The sequence below is a fragment of the Opisthorchis viverrini genome (genome assembly GCF_000715545.1).
Source record: "Opisthorchis viverrini unplaced genomic scaffold opera_v5_649, whole genome shotgun sequence".
Classification (NCBI taxonomy): Eukaryota; Metazoa; Platyhelminthes; class Trematoda; order Opisthorchiida; family Opisthorchiidae; genus Opisthorchis; species Opisthorchis viverrini.
The window spans coordinates 62,168-71,074 of NW_008752295.1; positions in this window are offsets into that span (position 1 = coordinate 62,168).

Consider the following 8,907-nt stretch of genomic DNA (forward strand, 5'->3'; position numbering starts at 1 on the left):
AACTAGACAAACCTTATGGTTGTACGGCAGTGAAGCATCAGTGGCAACACTGATGTTGCTGTCCTTGGTGGCGATGGTGATGATTCTAATTGCCTCGTTACGGGTTCGCCGACACCAACCCACACGAGCTATGGTTCTGAGACAACAATTGTCGAATACCTGAAAACGTCTCAGTTCCGCTGCTCGAATAGGCCAAGTCTCACAGCCATACAACAAAACAGCCCGCAATGTAGCTTGACATACACGTCCCTTGAGATTCAGGGATCTGGAAACCAAAATCTGCGTATTTCTTTCTCCAGGTAGCACTTTGAAAGCAGCAAACTTCGTCGGATATCCTTTCCTCAGTTATCAAATGTCAGAGGAGAGAAGCTGAGAACATCATAAACGAGAGATTCAGCTGGGTTCCAGGTGAGTCTCTCGAAAGAACCAAATTAGTTTGCAGATTAGTATATATTCGCTAAGCTGAGTGCCCCTTCATTTTTAACGCATAGGTAAGACCTCACACGTGGAAAAGTTGTTTGAATCTTCGTACAAAAACGACCAATGAACTATTTGGTGTGACAACTTCAAGGTAATTGAAACTCATGTGGAGAAGTGCAGCACTCCACTTAAAAAGTAATCTTCTTTGGGGTCACTTGCTTCTTTTGTTTCTGGACAAAAAGACGTGAAAATCAACTTCAAGAGATCCGACTGATGTCGCACTTTGGGACGATTTGTCATCACTGTGTTTGGTTTGAATCAACTATGTTCGTGTTTCCCCAAAGTTGAGAAGGAATTCCGGAAAAATTAGCCAGGTAAAAGTCCTTGTTCCTTTGAAGTGCATCTGGTGTACGCGTGGGGTTGGAGATTTATGCTTCCAGATTACTCGTGCATCGACCAGTTCCGGCTTTAAGCACACTTGGTCTGATCCTACACGGTTTTGACCACATTTCTGTTGAGGTACAATGTTACACTCAGAAAGTGTTCGCGGCTCATTGTCGAACAGCCAATCGGAAAACCGGATCCCTTACTTTTCTCACAATTTCAGCCAACGCTTGTCCCCTATACAATACAGCTTAATAACGATAGAACTAATCGCTCAGCTGTGACACCCTTTCGGGGCCTAACTGCCATGCCACTTCAAGCAAGCATGAGGGCTGAGATACCGCCAAGTTCCTCAAGCATAGACAGGAGTGGTGGAGATTCAGAGGTTAGTTTTGAACCACGAATCTTCCGGGCAGTATCTCTCGGTTCTGATGTTTCCAGGCAACTGAATGTGCTGCACCAGGCCGCCCCATGTTTCATTCGCTACACCATTAGAGATATCGCGATACATATATATTTTGCAATGCACTACTCATAAGGCTGCTGAAAACTCTTCGACAGCCCATGGCCGGTTTCGCCCCTCTTGGGGCTCATCAGGTAGGCGTAGTCCTCGAGTCTCCGTCTCCCTTACGTTCTACTTGAAACCGAATTGTACGAAATTAGTGAAATACACTCATTTGCAAACAAATTAAGTTTTGTGAGAGACTAACATGCGAGAGATTCAGCTGGGTTCTAGGCAGGTCCCTCGTAAAACCAAATTTGTTTGAAAGTGAGTCTATCTCACCAAGTTATCATCGGTTTGAAGGCAATTTTTTGGTGGCGTACGAGTTAGGGTCTAGCGAAAATTACAAGTTTTTCATCGAATCAACTGATCCAACCGGATCTAGCCAGAAAAGAAAGAGTGCTTCAACGAGAAGATCCTCTCACCGCTAGCTATTGGCCTCCGTTGACTGGAGCGAACGTGTTGTTCAGTCTTTCTTTGGGTGGATCATAGCTATGTCATCGATCAAAGAGCTTTTTTCACCGTGACTTAGTTCTTGTAGTAGTAAACAAATCGATAGGTAACAGCACTTCAATAAACGGGGTAAATTTCATGAAGAACAATCAACAGCCTGATCACCTGAATGGCCATAACTACAAACCAGCCCTCTGTAATATACAACTTTCAGCGGAATACACAGTGCCACGTAGATTACTCAGGACATAAGACGTGGGCTCGGCCTTTCGCGTTTCTTCATGTTATGAAACACATTGAGTGTGTTGTCACATGAGCTGAATACGCAAGTAAATGCTTTTTATCACGATATTAACGGGTTGGTGTTTGCTTCGTGAAGGAAACTACTCACAAGGTTGCTGAAAACTCTTCGACGGCCCATAACCGGTTTCGCACTTCTTGGGGCTCATCACCATTTGAGTCTCTCGTGATAACCAAATTGATTTGCAAAAGAGGGTTGGTGTTTGCTTTTGGTGGAAGGTTGTTCGAAAGTCTGAGGCTAAGCCTATCTCATGATGTATATACTACTGACAAAAGCGGCAAGTAACTTCGTCTTGTATTTTCATCGATCTCACTAGCAGCTAACCCTCAACTGGATCAAAAAACATTTGAATATATTTCTTCGAAATTTCCTATGCCTCTCGGAATCAATGTGCAGCTGATCCTTCATCACTGGGAGTCGTCAGCTCCGTGCATCCCTTCTCAGTTCGGAGTTTGGAACACGTGACCGCCCAGGTCACTGGATTTTCCAATTGGAGTTTTGCCGGATTCCCAGTGCTGCTGTTTCTGATTAAGGATGAAACAGTGTGCAGTGCATCTCTGTTCTTCAGCCTAGCGAGGGACATACTTACCGGGAGAAATTACACCGTTGCTATGGTGATAAGCTAAACCTTGGTCCATTACTTCGTGTCAGCCTATCGGTACTACAGTCAAATACGGCTTTAGAGTAGTTAAGTTATAAAGGAGGTTGGGAACAAGTCAGTTTTCCAAACTATAAAATTTTATGTCCATGTTAACAACTGACGAGCTGAAGACGGGGTAATTTGGTTCACCTCAGTTCATGTATATTAGATCAGCACAGAACATCCGACGGAGTTGAACTGTTACAAAACGGTTTTCATAAAACGCCAACCCACCCATAACAGCTACTTCCCTTCCGAAGAGACCACCGTTGAAAGTGAGACCATCCTTCGGAAGTTCACGCGCCTCTTTGAAACACATTTCAAACGTAAGGCCCAGAAAGCCAAACGAAAAAAGATGCTTCTTCCGTCAACTTTCCTCAATCTAATCTCTCTGGAATGCATAACCCTGGTGTCCGACCCTAATATTTTGTTCCAACTGATGGAGACAGATGTCAGCCAACCACGTGAGTCAACCAGTTTCCTTGCCATAGCCGTATTCCTACCAGGAACCAGAAAGTTCCTCGGTATTATTTTCAAGCACTCTTCTGAGAACTTTTCGTGCCTTTACACACAAGATTTGTGTCTCAGTTTGTTCCAAGAACTATTCTTTGTTCTAAATATCGTGGAGTAACGGATGCCGTTGATCAACTTACAGTCGTTCTTACGAGTGACGCACTACACTGAGTAGCAGCTGACCACAGGTGATTTAAAGGGGTTGGAATCTTAAGAACCAGCCAACTGAACCCAGCGAAATGGACTTTTGCCTCGTGTCTTTGTCATCACCTTTTCGAGAAATTTGCTAAAATTGTTCTGTGCTTGGATGCCTAGAAGCCATTTCCCAGGGGTTGCGCGCTATACGGAGTTCATAGTTTTGGGAGATTTGAGTAATACTCATATTCTGATATTCAAAACCTGTAGGGGATACGTAGTGCTCAGTTTCTCCAGAAAATTTGTGTGCATTCGAACAGGTTGAAATCAGAAGAGAGTGCAGTTTTAGTCTCGTGATGAGTAGCGGTAGTTTATCCTATTGATGTGGTTTCGTACCTCAGGGAATGACTGAATACCGAATTACCCTATCACTTTGTAAACGTCTTATTAGGACAAAACCTTTCAGAACTTTGAAGGACAGCGTGTGGTTTCGCCCCTGGGTAGCATTGACTCCCGTTTCGCCACCCCAAGGCGACTTGTTGCTACGTGATTTCCAGCCTACAAAAGCGTGCACCTGCACTAGAAAGATCTGTCATCAGAAGTACCTTCGGTTTTCAAGCGAACTTCGCTAATCAGGTAACAAGGAAATCAGATACCGTCACGTGTGATGAGTTCCTTGAAGGTAAATTTGAAGCAACGACCAATGATGCATACAATCACCAAACTGCGACGATATCTGCCATAATTATCAGGCGCCAATCGAAACGAAACCATGGCTGATATGCTGCAACAGATGAGCAGTATTCCGTCGTTTGTGTTCCGTCAGACGTTCACAATCCTGTGGCTTGGGTTTTCAAGACTGACTTGTACGGGACCCCTTTCAAACTGTGGAGGATAACATGCAATTCAATGAACTTCTTTCCCGCGGATGAAGTTAAGCTATCTTGCACACGACTTTAGGTTTGACGCGGACTCAGCTGAATCCGGCTGTGTTGGGCGGAATTCCACACGGATCCCTCCTTACCACCCGCATTCAGATGCTGCTAAGGCCGAGAAGTCCATCCCACGCAAGATTGGCCAAGAATTCGGGGCGCTTGTCGGTCCGGCATCAAGACGAGATCCGATTGGTCTAAAGTTTGGACCCAACAGCCAATCATGACCTAGTATTGGCCAAATGCCGGTTTCCAGTGGCGCATCCCGAACGCGTCAGAATTTCCAGAAAGTTATAACCGCCTACACTATATATACGAAGCGCTGTACAAGTGTTCCTGACTTCATTTTGGGTGTTATTATAACTTGTGCACACTTGGTGGTTGTCATTGACGCGAACGCTAGCTTGGGAGGCTTAGATCGAGAATTAGGCTCAGAAAAATGCTGTTACTACAGGCTGAATCACTGATTTACTGTGGTCCGTTTCAACGGATTGTGCTACAACAGGCCGCTTCATGTTTCATTTCGTAACACATTCGAAATGTAGTAATACGTTGCTGTCTTAAAGTTGCTCAAAACTCATCGGCAGATCGCTCCCTGTTTTGCCTCTCCTCTTCGTGCTCATCACATAGGCGCAGTCCTCGAGTGGGGCGAGATGGCCCAAGTGATTAGAGTGCGAATTTACTGACCGGAAAGTTCGTGGTTCGAACCCGACCCCTGCCTCTCGATTCCCTCTGTCTAGGCTTGGGCAAACTGGCAGTATCCCAGGTCTCCTGCAACGTTTGGGTGGTATGGCAGTTAGGCACCGAAAGGGGGCTACAGCTGAAGCTACAATTTCTCGAGTCTTGTGTTCTACTTGAACCCACACCGCGCATTATCAAATCTGAAAGTGGAGTCCCACTATAATCGCAGGCATGGTGCAAAGTGGTGACTACTCTCGACTGTCTGTTATGCCAAAAACTGTTGACTCTGGGTTCGAACCCGAGGCCCTAAGATGTCAGTCAAGAGTGTTGTTCTCCGCAGCAGACTGAATTCCTCGGGCGGTCACTTTTATTACAACCTTCGTATTGCTTCTTAACTGATGTGGTCAGTAGCTTTTGTTTTAAAATGGTCTGAGCACACACTTTGCTGTGTTTTCTGCACCTGTTGCAGTGTCAGATTGTCGGTTAATTAATAAAGTTATAGTTTGTGAAATGCACTCATTGGCAAACCAGTTCATCCTTGCGGGAGACTCGCCTGAAACCCAGCTAAATCTTTCACTTATGAAGCTTCTAGAAACATCGTAAACAGGATGTATTGGGATACCCTAAATGTCATACCAATTGAAACATGAGGCGTTCAGGTATATCAGATTCGTTTGCTTAGACACATCATAACCTAGAGATTCAGCTAGGTTCCAGGTGAGTCTGTCGCAAAACCAACTTTGTTTGCTAATTCCGTGCAATTCGGTTTCAAGTAGAACGTGAATATGACGGACACCCGCGGACTGCGCCTACTTGATGAGCCTCAAGAAGGGCGAAATCGGTCGCGGGCTGTCGATAAATTTTGAGCAACCTTATGAGTAATCGATCCCCGTCGCCAAGGTGGCATTATCAAATCTGAAAGTGGAGTCCTACTATAATCGCAGGCATGGTGCAAAGTGGTGACATTTTGAAATCGGACGGAGCGTGCTAACAAAGGACTTCCGTGGTAGTCCCGTATCCTAGCGTCAAAGCAAAATCACTCGGCGAATCGGAAATGTCATCCACGATGTTCTCGTGGGTTCCGAAACATGCAAATCAGTTAAAAGAAGCTTATCCACAACCCACCCAGAGATTGAATGCATTGCCTATGAACATTTTGATAGGATACCTGGACATGATCAGAGGAAGGACAACCCATACCCAGGTTGCGGAGCAGCTGTCAGAAGCACCTGTGTATCAACAAGCATACGCAGAAGAATGCCAGTGACAAAGACTCATGTTGACCCAAGACAGAAGACTTATACTACTCAACTTCAAAGGGGAGATGTCAGAAGAACCAGCTCCGAACGTAACGGGACTACATAACTGCCAATGGAATAACCGTTTTTCGTTGAGACAGATTGATTTCATTGGTTGTTCTCCTCTCGCCCTTGACAGATGAGTTGTATTCTTAGCATCACTTTTCTGACCCGCTTGTGCGTGACATTGATCAATAGAGCAGCTGGCTCACACGTTCATTGACTTTTCTAGTTTGACCAAGTGCACCAGGCGGCTATCCAGACCGGGGTTCATGGTAATGAGAATGCATTAGGAAACTGTGGTCCACAACATTCGCTCGTCTGCACACCATTTTTATTTTGACGGGAAACCCAGATGAATCCTATTGAATCACTCGTTTATGATTACCCGAGAGTTTCATCCCGATTCGTGTAAGTCGTCAGATTCATCTGCAAAGAAGAGCGTTTGTCGAAATCTGTCCAATTTGGATTCAATTAGAAAGTGAGTTGGACGAAAACTTGGGGACTGCGCCTACCTGATGAGACCTTAGTGGAAGGGCGAACCCAGCCATTTGCTGTCGACCTTTTTTCAGCGACCTTATGAGTAGTGAGTTGGGTCTTTAATGTACAGCAGTAACGGAAGTTTGGTTTTCCTCACTGGGAGTCATCAGCGGCGCTTATCTGCAGAATCACTAAAGAAATTCAAGCATCATGACAGAATGTCAGACGTTCACAACTGACTGTTCAACACAGCAGAGCGGGGCACTACCATCCCTCAGGCACACAGTTCACGTCACCTGATGCGGCATTACCTGGTCGATGTGAAATTTGTGACTCTTTCCGGGCATATTGCTTGGAGTTTACAGATATCTATAGCATGTTTATCGCGTATAATGTACTTTGTATATAATATAGTGATATATTTTGTAATTGTATGCAATATATGTATGGAATATGTATAGCCAACATCTATTTCAGATTATCACTCCTGGAACTATGTTTTACCGGTTAGGATTCCTTTTGGCCGTGTGCGAATCAGCGATGAAAGCTACTGATTTAGGCTGAAAGAAACAGGTACAAGCCAGACAGTCTGCGACACCAGTGGACAACAGTAGCGTTTTGAAACTCAACCGACCGCTGAGAAAGGAAAATCGATCGTCCGTTGTCCCAATAGTAGAACCCACTCCAGGAGCCAGTGGGGTGAATTTAATCTCCACAACCCCTCAGAAGCTCAGTTAACCTTGGAACGGTCCACTGACATTCGGTACCCGTCAATACTTTTTCAGTGCGAAACATCGATATTGATTTGTGGTGTTTTTTCCTGACAAGGTACACTAATGTGACGTACAGTTTCACGGTGAGGGAGTTGACAGTGACTAGAAAGATGGGCTTTTTGAAAACTGTTCCGGGTGAGACTCACTCAGATCATCTGATCTTTGCCTGAAACGGACTTTGAAACGAGTTGTGTTGGAGTGGATATCGATTTGCTTTAAGAAAGTGACGGGACAGAAAGTTAAAAGTTCAAACATCTCATGTCCCAGTACACTCACTTCTTTCGGAGAGAGCCCTATAAGCTAGAACCTCATTTCAACTGTAGAAAAGCAAAAGAGGTTTACCGAATTGAACAAGATTAAAGAATTATGCCCAGGTACTCATCGATCAATAGTTCGTGCAGCACATGCGTTCATTCACACATGTTTTAACTCTTTTAAGGGGGAGCCAGACAAACATCTGTCGAAATTTCATGCCCTCTACTGCCGTAACATTTTGTGACGTCATCGAAAATGCGAGAAATCCGTAAAGCATCGGGGCCGTTCTGCTCATGTCTGAGAAGGATCAACCGGTTCTCTCTGGTCCTTGCGATCATCAAGCCATTAGACTGGGTTTTTTCAAACCAAACATATAAACTTGTAAGGTTGGAGTGACCTTCCCAACAAACATGTATCATTCCAAGGACAGAGTGAAAGATTAATGGGCGCGCATTTTTCCCACATAGAGAACCAGTCTTTTTACATGTCTTTAGGGAATCCTCATACAATAAAAGTCGCTCTGTCCGGTTGGTTAGCATGCATGAGATGTGGGACGTGAGGGATGAATCTCGTTGAAAAGTATCCTCTTCGGAGGTTACGTTGATAGCGAAGGGAGCGAAACGAAGGGGTTCCCTCCTAGGTAGAGCACGACAATTTTCTGAAGCTCCATTCTCTTTCGTTTATTACAAAGAAGGTAAAAACTGGAATAAAGCACAGTTCCGTAAATCAGTTCCTGAAAAATGTTTCTGTAGGCTACCTGTGCTGATAAATCATGGGCGGAATGACGTCACTTTTGAATTGTCCTATGAAACCGAACTACGCCAAGAGACATCCACGGACGATAGGCAATGACAAGTGCGGTTCTTACCTTGTGTTCGTACATGTGTAATCAGCTGTGAATCCTACATAAAGCGTAAAACGAAGGGGATATGGCGAGCGCCGTTAAGGTATCACAGCAGGGGATATACATGCTATTTTTGATCCACCATTTCCTCCGCAAACTTCCGGAAATCTACGTATTGTTTGGAACTGAAATCCCGATGTCTCATTCCCAGAAGTGCTTCGCACAGTGACACCCAGCTTTCAAAACAGAGTGATTTCATTTTGAGCACGATTCGTGAGAGATAATAAATGTTGGGA